Source organism: Tauraco erythrolophus, chromosome Z (genome assembly GCF_009769465.1).
Source record: "Tauraco erythrolophus isolate bTauEry1 chromosome Z, bTauEry1.pri, whole genome shotgun sequence".
NCBI classification, from domain to species: domain Eukaryota; kingdom Metazoa; phylum Chordata; class Aves; order Musophagiformes; family Musophagidae; genus Tauraco; species Tauraco erythrolophus.
The window spans coordinates 88,924,504-88,940,554 of record NC_141496.1 but is presented as its reverse complement, the minus strand read 5'-3'; positions in this window follow the sequence as shown (position 1 = coordinate 88,940,554).

Sequence of the window (16,051 nt, the reverse complement as noted above, 5' to 3'; positions counted from 1 at the left end):
CCTGGGACAGTTTAAAAACTTACCGTGTTTCCCAGCCTTAAGCTATTTGAAATTCAGGGTGTTTTTTCTCCTTACAGTTTACCATAGGGTGACTGGTGTTCAGCTGTTTTCCTACAGGAAACAGGAACTGAAATTAAACAACACCCTGGCTAGTTTGGAAAACAGACATGCAGTTATTCCTTGTACAGCTCTCTTCACTGGAGATAGAGTGTGAACTTAGTCTACTGCCCCTCCTACAGATGGTTCTTTAACCTGCTTTCCACAATTAACTTGCAGAAGCCAGAGACAGAGATCAGTTTTAAACTTTGGTGTTTTTCTCTTAAACACACAAAGAAGAAAAGAAACTCATCTTAAACAGGGCCTAGTTATTAAGTCTCAGTGACAGAGTTAAATCTATCTCATAATTTTCACAACCAAGGACTTCTGTCTTTCATAAGTAAAAACATGGTGCCTAAGGCCTCTGCTTACTTTCATTCACGTTCTTGCGATTTTCTCAGCAAACTTTCTCATCTGCAAAAACTCACTTAAAACTTCCTAATATCTGCAAAAGAAAAGTAAGCTGAAATCAGATTCTGACTCATGTTTAAAGTGACTATGCAATTTAGAGCGATTAAATACTTCTTTTGAGAAGAAGGTTTCCAGTATCAGAACATTGTCAGGGTAATGTTGCAGGGGACTTTTGTGACACAAGTCTAAATTCAACATTAGTCTGATTGTTATTACACTACAGGAATCCTTAAGTAAAAGAGCAGAAAAATTCAGAATGCCACAACATTCCTTCCCTTGTTTTCCCCGTTTTGTTTCTCACCCTAGAGTGGTCCACACAATATTCCTTTCTGATGTTTTTTTTCAAAGACTAGGCGTAGGCAGTGAAAAATCTTGAAAAATACTGCTGCCTTCCTTAACCAGTATGCTGCCTAGCACAATCTCATTTATCTCCTGTGCTTAAGGAGAGGAAGAATTAGAATCTTTATTCCATAAAGTAGGATGATGAATGGATTTGGAAGAAATCTGAAAAAAAACACACACTTTCAATTTGTTGCATTAGTCACTGTTTGTAGTTTAGTGCAAGCTTTTCCAATTTCATCAGAGTAAGTGAACCATAAGATGTTCACACTTGGGAATGAATGAAGACGATGGAGATGACAGAAAAGAAAAAATATAAATCACTGGCAAATTTAGCCCTCTCTTTGCTCACACGCTTTATCCCATCCCAGTTATATTAAAAATGTTCCATTTCATCGTAAACACTAGAAAATGAAATTTGTCAACCTGAAAATACACATTCTGCATTTCTGCAGTCTCAGGTGTGTGATAACAGTAACTCTAGGCCAGTAATATATTCATATCAGCTTCTCTTTTTAGGCACATAACTAACCCTACTGGAACAAGTAGAACCACTTGCATTTTAATGCCTTGTTGGATTACCTCCAGCATGTGGTAGTCATCTTCCATCATCTGCTAGATAAAGGAATATGCATACCACCTTAACTCTATGTAAATTATAATGCCAGCTTGATTAATCTAAAAATAAAAAATAATTCTGCTCTGTGCAGAATCAAAAAGACATAGGACCATTAGTGGAGACACCCACTGATACAAAGCAATATATGAAACGTTTGTATTTAAATACCTGTCTCTCTATTTGATCTCCAAGTCTAATTATCCCACACACCACAAACTCCGAATAAACATCTGGCTTTGTAGTTTAATAAGTCTTCTGATATCTTAGCATTCTAGACATGGAAAAAGTGCATTAAAAACAGATACAAGTTATTTCAAGTCAGTTCAAGCTAAATACTACTGGCCCAATGAGTTGTATTTGTTTCAGTTTTGAAATACGTAAGTATTCAAATTAAATAGCTCCAGGATACATGCACACTACTTCCCTTATCTAACTCAAAGTCACTGAGCTTCCCAAGTGGGCTCTTTAGAGCAAAACACTCATACATTGCTACTTGGAGTTCTGCTGTGGACTCTCTGGAGTTGTCTCAGCTATGCCCTGTGCTAGAAGCATGCCTAGCATTTCTTCTGTCCTAGAGGAAGTGGAGAACGTCTCACAGAGTCTTTGCACAGGCAACAGAAGATCATTTCATGATTGGCTGGGTCAACTGGCGAAGGGATTCTGTCCAAACCTGTGAGAATTCATGCGTGCACAGATAAGTGGAACTGTTTATCTAGTCTATGAAGTCAGTCTTCATTGTTAGTAGTGTTCGACCTTCCAGAAGCTTCTGCTTTGAGGAACTGAGACACAGTAATGAGCAAGTTGTAATGTGTTTCGAGTAAAGCTGTACCAACTTGTTCACAGACCGTAGGAGAACAAGTTTTTGGGATTCACACGTCTACTGAACCAGTTTAAGCATGAATCCTTGGTGTGTTTTTACAATGTATTTACATACCGTAGCACACCATGACGCTATTACAAAACGTGCTGGAAACAAGTTTTGTCAATGAGAAAAGGTCTTGCTTATCCACTCCAAAACATGTTAAAAAGACTAAATAAAAAGTCACCGCCTAGAAATGGTGCCTCTGAAACACCAGTTTAGTTTAGAATTGCAACAGTATCCTAGAAGAGTTAGTGTCTGAAGACAGCTAGCGCTTTTACAGCATTCTTTCATTATGACTTAGGAGAGAAAATAGAAGCCAGAGATACATGAGCAGTTTATTGGAGTCTATCAGCCTGAAATAAGGCACCAGAGAACATAAACCTCTGGCAGCCTCTGGGCCAGGACATCCCAAAAGCTAACCAGCTTGCCATCCATATACCATATTCTGAGCTCTTCTATCCCTGATTCACCTAACTGTATGTCATGTTTAGACTATACACTAAAGAACAACGTCAGTATATTAATCATAGCCTAATTCCTCCTCTGTAGGGGAATGGAACTGTCCCTCATCATCTACACTAGGAAAACAAGATACAAAGTGAGTTCTGAACCACACCACGCTATTCAGAAACTATTATGTGTAGAAACTGCACGTGCTGTTCCTTTGAATCTCTGTTTTCAGGCAGGAAAATAAGTTATTGGATTTTTACTTTACCAGCTACAGTCAAAACACTGGTCCGTTATCAACATTGTTTAGCCACAGACTGAAAACATAGCACCATACATATGGTTTGCTATGAAGAAGGTTAATGCCTCCCCAGCCAGACCCAGTACAGATTTCAGCCACCCTGTAGCAGTTAGGACAAAGAAGGGCAGTACTGGATTCAGTGCAAGCAAAACGAAAAATAATGACACACCTCATTTAAAGGTGAGATGAGAAAGAGATGATGCTGGTTGATGGGCTGAAAAACCTAATAATTACCCAGACCACTAATCAACTGTCTCTAAGAACATCAAAACAAACCTTTTGGCAGAGGTTAGATCCGGAAGCTATCGGGTGTCCAAGGCATTGACAAACAAGAACAAGGCATGCTGCTGAAGCCTCCAAACACCAGAAGCCAACGGTGCTGGAGAATGTTTTCATCATTGTTCCACGTAGCAGTTCTGATCCTGGGAGACTGTTATGGTACCATCCTTGGATACAAGAACCAAGCTCAAAGGACTTGCCTCTCTGTGGTTGCTTAAATACAGGCTGAGAGAACTGTATCCAGACTGAATACCTGACAATTAATGTATAAAGTGTGTTCACATAAACCCACATGATCACGTTCTCTACAGTGTACTTTGCTGTCACTCATCACTGAGAAATGACTGAGTCCATTATTTGCTTCTGGAGTGAAATAACTGCTCACTAGTGGCAGTGTAAATAAATCTGAGTATCTTACAACAATCTGTTTCATAATCATTAAAAAAAGACACAATACTACCTGTAGATTTAACAAATTATAGGCATTATATATGCCACTGGAAAAAAGAACATCCATGTCGCATCCATAGAGAGAGTAAATATTTACATTAACTGTGAGAAATGGCCACGAGTTTTATATAGCCTTTTATATTTTCTTCAAAAGTCAGGAGGAATATCAATTCCTCATTTACAAGGCAGATGATATTATTTTAATTTTGTGTTTGGGAAAAAAAACAGAACACTTGGATGGGTATTTTTTTATAATTCTTTAAATAATATTAACAGGCTATTCTGGAAAAATATTTTAAAGCTTCGAAGGTCTGAGTTCCTCATTTTTCTAGATGAGATTTGCAGTCCAACTACGAGGAAAACTTTACGCAAACTTTCCATGACTAAGGCATGAAAGGGAATTTTACTTATAATAGTCCTGTAGTATAAACTTTATTCTCTTGAATGATTAGGCTTTAGTTGCTGTAGCTTTGGTCCTATTCAATTCTGTCAAATACAGACATAGAATCATAGAATCATAGAATGGTTAGGGCTGGAAGGGACCTTCAGAGGTCATCTAGTCCAACCCCCCTGCAACAAACAGGGATATCTCCAACTAGATCAGGTTGCTCAGGGCCTCGTCCAACCTGGCCTTGAATGTCTCCAGGGATGGAGCAAAAAAACATAAAACCAGTACTTCCAAGTTTTAAGTTATAAGACTACAGTCCTGTATAACAGGTACTCGACCAGCATAATAAATTGAAGTTATGAGAAACGAAGACTAAGACAAGCTTTTCAAAAAGTAAAAAAAGTAGGAATGTTAGAAAGAGCTTTTAATTTGAAGTCTGAATCTTCTGTCAGCACGCTTCTAGATTTAATTGGCTGTAAGTCCACATTTAAAATTGTGTGGTACACACATTTTCACCTTGTTCCAGCTGCTTTCTCTGCGAGTGGAAGAGCGACAACTTGTGCAAAATAAAATCAGAACACTGTTTGGCAGTGACACGATGGGAAGCTTCTGGAACATGTTTGTCAGTGACAGTGCCACCAAGACCACTGGGAAGAAACACTTCACAGAACATTTTGCAGGAAGCAAGTACAGCTTAATCTAATTCATGTTGACACCACAGGGCAGAGCCTTTCTTGCTCCTGGGGGCAGCTACCTGCCATGCCCTCCTTTCCTTTCCTTCCCTCCCTCCCTGCCTCTGCAGCCAGCAGGCTTGCCCATGGTCAAACAGATGTCTACCAAGATGCTCCGGAGGACCCACAGAAGGCAGACAGACCCCGTGTGCTGCTCCAGCAGCCAGTGGAGGTTCAAGGCTGCCTGGGAAGGGGCAGTCACTTGAGGGCTGAGTGGCAGAATTTGCTGTAAATGGGTCACCTCAGGTCAGCTAAACTTTTATTCTGGTTGTGAACTGAAGCTCCCAGGGGAGGGGAGAGGCAGAGCTGCAAGCCAAGCCTTAATTCACTGTGCGGAAAGGCAAACAGAGAACTAGTGCTAATTAGACAAAGGGAACCCCTTTTAATGACCTGCCCATATGTTGCTGAATATATCAGCTATTATTAAGTAAATATGCTCTCTGGGATTTGAGCTCCAAAACAACACCAGCTAGATATTTACTAGTGAAGAGAGGTCATACAGTCAAAATTTACAGAAGCCAGGTCATATAAGGTAAAAGCCACGATCAATTTGCTGTTTAGGCAATAGTGGAGTGAGACTCCGTGTCGTGTTTCCTGTACGTGGAGGGGATGGGCTCAGGGGATTCGTCTGGAGCCACGAACAGCAAGACACAGCTGTTACAGGGTGAGAGTAGTGGGAAAAAACTCTGTCTACTTCTGAAACACACATTACAGCCCTTTCAGTCTTCACTGGCATTGTAGGGGGTTATCTGAGCACTAACACCGTTTCTGGCTTTGCTGTCCAAAGATCTGATTGATATACAGGCAGAGTTTACTGCACAGAATTTAAAATAATGTGACCAAAGTCGTGACTCCTTGGAAAGCAGAGGCCCAGTTCCCAACTCAGGGTCACTTTGGACAACTGCAGAGTCAGTTGTGTGCTCAGAGGTAATATGAAGGTAATCACTTGAAGGCAACTCAGACTTTTAAACTGCACATCTGATGTCACGAATTAAATCTAATTTACTGCTAGGTGACGGAAAAGCGAGCTGAGGTCAAACTCAAGCCTTCATTTTCATCAGAAGTCTTAGAAAGTCAAGTGCACTGCTCTTTCAGTGAGACTCTTACAAGTGAACCAGTACCAGAGGCTGCTGTAGAGATGTGAGCAGCATATTGCAGTCGTGGCTGCGTTTAAATTCAGACACCCTTCGCCCTGCAGCTTGAAACCCAGTCCTCATTCCTAAGCCTGGTAAACTGTCACGTTTTTCTTGGAAGATTTCTTCTCGCTATGGAAAGCCACATACAGCAAATCAGACCCAGCATTTCAGGTCAAATACAAACCTGAGCCACTGTCAGCAGAGAAGGTGCTCCTGGACATGTGGCATACTGACCTCCTTTGGTCAGCAGGTTCAGCCACAGGACTGTATCTGAAGTCAAGCATGCCCCTACATCCCAAACCGTTGTATGGTAGTCACCTAGACCAAGAAGAAGCTCAAAGGCTGCTCAGGCAGGACTGTGATTTTTAAGAAGCTGGATAGTTAGTCTTGGTGACAAATTGTTGAGAGAAGAGAACTGGCGTTGTCCCTGCTGTTGCTTGTCTTGGAACAGAGACAGGCACTGGGGACAGAGAGAGAAAGCCAACAGCTGAGAAATGCCAGCTGCCCAAATGGTTAACCTCTCCCCTCTTGACCTGGCCTGGCTGTCTGCAGTGGAGGTCGGCGGTAGAGTGGGAGACAGAGGGCTTTTCCAGTGGCAGAAGTCTCCATCTCTCCATCATTGGTAGAGGCAGCACATCCAGGGGTGGTGCAGGTCATCTGCAGCTTGACAGTCCTGCCTGGGCTTGATCTATTTTTCCGACTCTCCTGTAGCAGGAGCAGCCTCCCCCTTCCCTGCCCACTGGTGTGACAGATAGCTAAACAGAACCTCCTGGGGCTGGTGGAAGAAAGAGTGAGCCATCATCCTGTGTTGGGTTTGCATGGCAAAGTTTTGGTAGTAGAGGGGCTACGGGGGTGGCTTCTGTGAAAAGGTGCTAGAAGCTTCTCCTGTGTCTGATAGAACCAATGCCAGCTGGCTCCAAGACGGACCCGCCACTGGCCAAGGCCAAGCCAGTAAGCGATGGTGGCACCATCTCTGTAACAACATATTTAAGAAGGGGGAACGTTGCTGCTGAACGGCAACTGCAGCTGAAGAAATGGGTGAGAATATGTGAGAGAAACAACTCTGCAGGTACCAAGGTCAGTGAAGCACGAGGTGAGGAGATGCTCCAAGTGCTGGAGCAGTGACTCCCCTGAGCCTGCGGTGAAACTCATGGTGAGGCAGGCTGTCCCCTCGCAGCCCATGGAGGTTAATGGTGGAGAAGAGATTTACCTGCAGCCCATGGAGGACCCCACACCAGAGCAGGTGGATGTGCCTGAAGAAGGCTGCGAGTCCATGGGAAGCCCCTGCTGAAGTAGGCTCATGGCGGGTCCTGTGGAAGGAGGATGGTCCATGAAAATTCCTGTGTGATTTAGAAATATACAAACCAGATTTAAATGGAGTTTAAAGTAGTAATACTAATGGTTTTGTGACTACTGACAGGGTAAAGCTCTTCTTGGGTAAACCTGGTTCTGCTCTGCAGATCTATGCAGCAGCCAAAGTATAACTTCTGTTGCAACTTTCCTTTCCCTTTCATGGCAGTTCTGATGGCTGGTCAGTTCCTACCCCAAAAGGAAATATCCCTCCAAAATAACGGTATAGTAACACGATGCTGATGGTAGAGCAAGAAATATCCTTGTTGATAACAAAACACCTTCTTTACTCAACTCAATCGTGTTCATATGTCTGGAGGCACAAAAAACGAAAAATGCTTGCAAGTGATTGATGCTTTCTCATACATTAGCCAAATATGGGCATCTTTGGTAATGCTAAGATTATGAGGAACACCACTACTTTCTAGGTTAAGAAGGCACAGTGCTTGAAACTTCACTAAATACCTACGCCAACTTAGACAGCTGAAAGAGGAGCCTCTAATCAGTTCCTCTGCATTAAATCATTGGTTAAAATTATCTGTGTTGTTACTGGGCAACACAGTAATGTCCTCATTAACATACCAGGACCAAAGAAAAGGAAGAAACAGCAACTTTAATGAAGTTCAGAGGAGTAAGAGAGCTGGGTGAGGGCAAGTATCTGAACAAATTGCTATCTGTGGAAAACTTTAGCAGCCAAAGAGGATGAGGACAGGCAGAAAGTGTCAGCAGCAGAAGCATCTCAGACAAGAACTCACAGTTCATAGCCTGGGCTGAATTCAGGACTCTTCAGTCCTCCTTGACCTCCTGCTGCTGCTGCCAGTGCTGTCACCTGCAGGTCCACCAATCACACAAGTGTTTGGTAATAGCACAGCAGAGCCAATAGCTTAATATAATTTTCCCATCTTTACTGAAAACTTTCCTCCTTTGATAGGTTCCCACATCAGCAGGAGACAGCTACCATTAGAAATCTCTGCAGCATCCTGGCAGGTGGAGCAGGCTGCCTAGCCACTGTCAAAAAATAAGGTTATTTCTCTAACAGCAACGGATGCAAAGAAGATCCCTGTGTTTGCTGTCTTTTTTCATGACTTAGATGTAGAAGGAAGGCTGGGAAGGAAAAAGATTGTTGGAGCACATTTCACCACATTCTGTTGTCACGGTCCTCCTGGTAACAGTCCTGCTCAAGTCAGAGAAGAAGGGAGGTTTCTATCAAGCTGTTTTGGTTCTTGTGTGATCTGATCTAGGTGGTCTTGCTCCGGCAGGGGGATTGGACTAGATGATCCTTTGAGGTCCCTTCCAATCCCTGACATTCTGTGATTCTGTGACGTGTGATGTACAGGTGTTTATCCAACCTTGCACTCAGTGAGAAATGAATTATTCACTTTGACTGAATGTTGTTTCATCATTCAAGAGAGGTGTTGTGCATTTCTCTTCTCTATTCTCACCTATTTCATGATGACAAAAAGTCGAGTGTACTTCAAAAGCCCCAATTCTGCAGTTCCTCATACAGAAAACAAGACACAGGGAGCCCGCTTACAGTTGTAACAGGATGATCCATCCATTCAGCCCAAGTCCTGCTCCTGAGTCCAGCTGACAATGGCAGAAAATAGATACAATTTTATACTACATTATGTTTTGACTATTCAGAGGGTCTTTAAACCACGTCTTTGGGCCTGTTGAAATTTCTTACTCCTGCTGCTGCCTGTACTGGATACCAGTCCCAACTCTTCTCAAATGCCTCTTCATTCAAAGGTTATGCCACACAGCTGTGAAGGATCATTATTTTTAAACGTCATTTATATTATTTTTTAAAAGAGGTCCCTGATGCCCTCACAAAAGGAGATAAAGCTTATAAAGAAACAATATTCAAAAAACTTCAAAAGCTCTTACTTCATTGCGCAGTCTAATCAGTCTGGAAAATACATTGCACATTTATTAAATACCAGGTTTTACTCAGGGGAATTATGTAGGAAAAACAAGGGAAAAGATGCTGTCCTGCCTTTCTGCTTCTCCCAATAGGTCAACATTAGCGTTCATAAAAAGAGAAGAGCTATTAACCACTTGCTAATAATTCTGACTTCATTTGGCACGGAAATTAGTCTCATGCATAGGAAGATTTTCACCTCTTTTTCATACAGACTGCCCATATTCATCAGTGGGAACTAAACCCTCCCAAACTTTGGCTGGAGAAATGCCTTTAACCTAGAAGGCAGCAGCTACTGTGGGTTCACTGTTTCACCACAGCATTCCTGCATTGTCCTCTTGCAGAGCACCTGACTACCTAGCGTGCGTGGCATTAACCTGCCCCAAACTGTGGAGCTGCTCCTTGTCCTTTGTTTCTCTGAAGGCTGGGAAGATATTCCCATGGGAATGTTTTGGTACGGCATTTACAGCCTGTTAATGTTCTGAACCCAAAGGTAAGCTCAGCACAGGTTGTGCTGCTCTTCCATCTGTGTCAAGAGTTTTACTGGAAAAGGACAGCTGTACTCTACACCTCGGACACCTGTTGCTAACTACCTCGAAACCTTAGCTTCGTTTTTTAAGTAGTTGATGAGTCCAAAATGACCATGAAAAGACTGTGCCTAACAGTTGCGCAAAAACGTGTGAAAAACGACCATAAAGTCACAAGATATCGAACGCAATGTTCAGCCTTCCTCTAGTGGAAGCTATTTGTGGAACAGCTGCTAGAACGAAGCGTGAAACACAGAGCTAACAACAGCTCCAGATTTAACCATAGCACATTGGCAATAACACTGTAGTTAACCTATTAGCAAAACTTGAATTACAGACGTATTAACTCAACACATCGAGACCAGGTCTTCCCACAGCAGCACGGCATCAGCAGCAGATACTGGCCACTTGAATTGCTGCTTTTTAATTTGCAAGGCCAGCAGTATGTTTCTAGTGGCTTGGCTCTGTTACAGGAATTAAATAATAGAGTAAATAATGTGTGGCATGCACTCTACGTTTAACAGCAGTGAAATTGCTTCTAATATATAGGCCAAACTTTCTTTAGCCAGAGGCTACTGACTATGCTTTGCTTATTTGTATGGTTTCACACAAAATGGTAGATAGGTTTAAGTGCTGATACACCAAAAATGGATGTTAAATATCCTGGTTATATCATCTCCATCACCATACAGTTTGCATGCATACACACAGAGAGAAAATCAGAGGTTGCTGTTGCCTATTACAGAAAGCAGCACGCACATGTTGGAAGAGAGCCCGATTGAGATTTAGATTAGATATTGATTAGATCTAAGGAAGAAATTTTTCACTCTGAGGGTGGTGAGGCACTGGAACAGGTTGCCCAGAGAAGTTGTAGATGCCCCATCCCTGGAAGTGTTCAAGGCCAGGTTGGATGAGGCTTTGGGCAACCTGGTGTAGTGGAGGGTGTCCCTGCCCATGGCAGGGGGGTTAGAACTGGATGATCTTTGAGGTCCCTTCCAACCTGAACCATTCTATGATTCTATGATTGAGACTCATGCAGTGGTGGTTTCTGAGCTTGTCACCACATTTCCCTGTGCAAAGCAGCATTGTACTTCATACAATGACACAACTCAGACACCAGCAGCACAACAGCCCTGCTCTTTGTGCAGCCCCCTCACTTCCCGCTGGAGAACACGCTCTCCTCTTTAGCAGCTCTTCACCCACACAGCAGAGAATTGTCGGGGAAGGCCAGAAGAAATGAGATGCCCTCATAACACTTTCATCCTTGCAGCATGAAATTTGTATTGATTTTAAGAGCTCACTTCACATACAAAGTTTTTCACTGCATCCAGCAGAAAGTTTTGAAGTTTCTAATCTAGTTTATTTCATCTACCCAATTTTCCTTTTGCTTTGATTCTACAGTCTGCAGCTTAGCACTTAAAGGCCCATTCTTCTTCCAATGTATTGCAGTAGCATGTTTGTATTTTTATGTGTAAACAAATGTGCTCAGAACAGTAGCTGGAGGATTTTATTTTTTTTTCTGTCACCTGGGATTTCGTACAGGGCATAGCCTTTAGCAGAACAAGGTTGTCATTTTCCATTGGACTGCAGTAAAAGCGATTTTATAAATCACTGAGAGTAATACCACCACAACTCCCCCACCTGGCACACGGGACACTGGCCAGTGAGTAACTTCTTAACTTGTTGACAGTAAAAAATCATTTCTGTGAACCACTCTGCTAACTGATATTTCAAAAAAGGGATAATTTGAAGACTAGCTATTTGCTCTGCTTAAAAATATTTTAAAACCTGATCATTTTGCAGTTCCTGGCAAGTGATGTCTCTAAGACTGTTGTGCCTGAGATAAAGACAGCAAACTTGAGATGCAAATCCAAGCGCATTGAAATCTCCTTTTCTCTCTCATACAGAGCTTATTTTTTATTTTTATTTTTTAAAGCTGAATAATTATTTTTTTTTAATGTCAGGAAAATATTCAATTATTTTCAATGAAACAGGTCACTGTGTTTCATGCCAGTCTGCAAACAAAAATTTACAAGCTCAAGGTCATCAGTAAGACGCAAGGCCATCAGCAGGAAAAAAGATGATACATAATAGGAAATCAAATTAACTTTTCTTTTCTTTTTTCCTTTTTAACAATTTAATTATCAGCAATGTCATTTTGATGAGTTTGAAATAAACCCACCTTATGATGAAGACAGTGTTTAAGCCAAACATTCCTTGTATGCCTTGCTACCTGACTGAGAATTTGCAGTGAGTACCTGACACTGATGTTTTTTTATAAAAACTAGTTGTGTGATCTGTTAGCATTTTGTCCAGTAAATTCACACTGAAATTAAATTTTGTCATTTTACTGCAAGCAAACTATTTCCATTTGAGTTTGTTTTTACTTTATACATGTTTCTGTGCTTTTAGAATATCCATCCTGGTGCACTTGCCTTACTCTGGCACAGATGTTGTTATAAAACTATTAAGAATAACTAGGTTTCAGTTGCACCTGACATAAATTTACAGAAAACTTGTTTTAAACAGAAAAAGATATGTAAATCAACCTGCCCCCCCCCCCAAAAAAAAACCCAAAGAAACTAGAGGAAGCTAATAAGGTTCTCTCATCCAGAAAAAAAAAGACCCTAATTAAGACACTTCAGGCTTTCACAGATCTTGATATTCCCACATGTGCTATTTAATCTTTGAAAAGTGTGAGAAGCTGCTTCTATTATTAGACTTCGAGAAGAAAAATGCACACAACAGTATATTTTGTGCAATTAATGTGCAAAAAAATACATGTAAAATGTAATGGTATTGAGGAAGCAGGTATATGTGAACTTTTCTGAAATTACATAATAAAAACCCGAAAGTTGCTCATTCTTCCTTTCTGTCATCTCTGTAATATTGCTATTCTAATGTTTCATGGTCAACTGCTATTTAAAAAAAGTGAGGCAACAGATCTTCCTACTATTGCAGTCGTTGAACCGTCTGTTTCTAAGCAGTAATACAGAACAGCACTAGCAAAAAATAAAATTAAAAAACTTTAAAACCTCATAAATTTCAAGGCAATCTTTAGCATGTTATAAGTAATGGAGACTGTTTAGTGTCTTGTAATCCTTTCCAAATATTTTTAAAATTTGGGCCAGGTAACTTTAAAAGCATACTTTATCTATCAGACATCTTAAAAAAAATTATGGATAGAAAGGACCTATAAAAACAAATAGGAACAATTCTAGCATCCTGGTCTCTCATCTTAAAGAAGGTTATGGTGCCAAACAGATCCATCAAATTGAGTGAGGTAGAGTACTGTCCTGGTTTTGACTGGGACAGAGTTAGTTTTTCTTTTTAGCAGCCAGAAGAGCTTTATGTTTTGGTTTTAGTCTGATACTCGCTTCAAGAAGAACGCTGACAGCGCACTGATGTTTGTAGTTGGCACTGAGACCTCAGGGACTTTACAGCTTCCCGTGTTTTGCCAGTGTGCAGGAGCACAACAGGATAGGGGGGAGCATAGTCGAGACAAAGGGGCCACAACTCCCCTTAGGATTTGAATGTAGACTTAGGATTGAAGGCCAAATTGGCCAATGAAGTATTCCATAGCTTGCAGCATTGTGCCCACTACATTAACTGGGTTAACTGGGAACAAGTTCTCCTGCTCTGCCAGGGGCTCTCACTCTCGGAGTGCTCTCCCTCTCCCATTCTCTTTTTCTTTTTTGTGTCTCAAGCTCACCCAGGATTGCACTCTCAGGACTTAGCTGTTTCGGAGTCATTTGCTGGGAAGGGACAGGCATTGATCCCTGGGCGGTGAGCAATTACACTGTGTGTCACTTGATTGCATATATTATCATTATACATATCTATATATTCCTATTTTGTTATTATTATTACTTTTAAATTTATATTATTGTTATTATTAAATTGCTCTTGTCTCAACTCACAAGTCTCCTTCCTTTTTCCCCTTTAACTCCCTTCTCCATTCCCTGGGGACGTGGGAGGGTGAGCAAGCAGCTGTGTGGCAATTAGTTTCTCGCTGGGCTAAACCACAAGTACTCAATGGCATTCACACCAGCTTCAGAGAAAAAGAAAAAAAAACCCCAAATCTCACAGGGGGCATGCCATCAATCTGGTCGCAGAACACACAGCATGGAGAAAAAAACATCCACTTGCACCCTGTCGGCGAGTGCAGCTGGTCAAGGGCTAATGGAACGCATTTCAACAGCCACAGCATGCCAGTAGTTTTTCTGCTTGCCATTTTGTGGCCCACTTAGTTGCCTTCCCACTCCTTCACCTGTGGGCAGATGTAGCGTGTTTCACCCACTTCATCCATCTACATCCTCACGTGTGTGTGTGTCTTCCCCAGAGCATCACTTGCCACACGCCATGACCAAAGTCCCTCGGAGCCCTAAGCGTGCTCATTATGTTTATGATGCAAACAAACTATCCAAGCTATGTGCAACACTGATCTAATTAAAGATTAAAGTCCTATTCAGCAGAGACTTAAAAGTAGCTGTCCTAAAGTCCTATAAATTCAACAGGCTATTGTTGTTCTAAAGTATCTGCTTCAGTGCTCAGGTAAATAGGAAAGTCAGAGCTGGCATTCTTGATAGTTTTCCAAGACTAAGAAAAAACATTTATTCTAAGTTTTAAGTAAGAGTATGCAAATACTCAAAGGTCAAAACACAACTTTCCTTTGTATGTCAGATGCACTGTAACTTTTCTTTTTACAAGAGAAAAGGAAATAGTTAGAGTTGCATAAATTGCTGACAGTCCCTAGCAGATACAACTGTGTTTTGTTTCTTTCAAAGGCAATGTCAGAGGTTGAATAGATTCTAACAGCAAACTGATTAGGACCTGACCTGATTCCCCTTAAGTAGCAAATCTGGTCTTAATGGAGTAACTCTAACTTCATTGAAAGAAATTTTTTAAAACTACTTAGTTATCCTTTCATTCATATTGCTTAAACATGTCTCCCATGTTTTACTCTCCGTTGTTCATTTTGGTTCCATTCCCTCGAAACCTTCGTTCCAGTGAAGAAATCACCTGATGCACAATGAGTAAACCCTGCCATAAAAGCACGGTATTAAGCACCATGCTTCCCAGGGAAGTACTTTTTGTGAATGTTTACAAGTGAAGTTTTCACCAGATCATTTTGCAGAACAAATGGCAGCTTTCTGCAGTAAATCTGAAAAGGACTGAAGTGAATTTCAAACACAAAGATCAAATGAAAAGAAAAGCAAAACGAACTCATATTATAAATTCAAACCAAACATTTACCTTGATCTCATTTATTCACCAAGCCCATGTACCACTGTTCCTAAGATACTATTGTATTTCAGTCCAATCCATATATTCTCTTCTTTTTCATATATCAACTGTCTTTTCCTTAGCACAACCTACTCTGAAAAATGCTTCCTTTCTTCATCAAGCCATATTTATGCTAATGAGAGTTGGTAAGACTTCCTGCAGTACCTCTTGCTAACCTTTACTGTTTTTTTAAAGGTTTTGTTTAAAATTATCAAGTCAGAAATAGTAAAAATGTTCACTAAGATCAAATAAATGTACAAGCAACTGGTGTTGCAATATAACCTGCAGGAAAATCTCTTGCATTTGAGTAATCCCAGTGGGCATCTATATTTTCTGCAATCATTACCATGCAATTATTTTTGGATCTACCCTTCACTCACAAGCATTTAAAGTTGTATTTAAATGACCCACCAGACTGCATTGTCTGATGCACACGGTCTGTCTGTTTGTCCTCTACCCATCTACAGACATATAGACAAAGATACATACATACATCACTTTAAGAATGTTTTCAGATTAGTATCCAACAGATTTTTTTGATACAGTGATACTTAAACAGCCTAGTTCATCCAGTCTCATTTTTAAGCTTGTTAAGCTATTGTGACCATTTTCAGAAATAGCTGTATTGAAAAAGTTAATGACATTTCCACTCTAAACTCGCATCTGGCCTAACATGCAGGCAGATTTGCAGGTCCCATGTGTATATTTCACACATAAACATGCCCGTTCATCACACACTCTAAATTAAGAAGATGATGCAAACACTCAGAGTCTTTCATTGTCCTTACTTGGTATATATAGTTTAAAGGAATAAAAAATTTCCTTGTCCAAAGTCGTGTGGACATATCACAGACAATGCTACCTTCCAATGAATTATTTTCTGCTTGAGACAAACTGTCCCCTTTGAT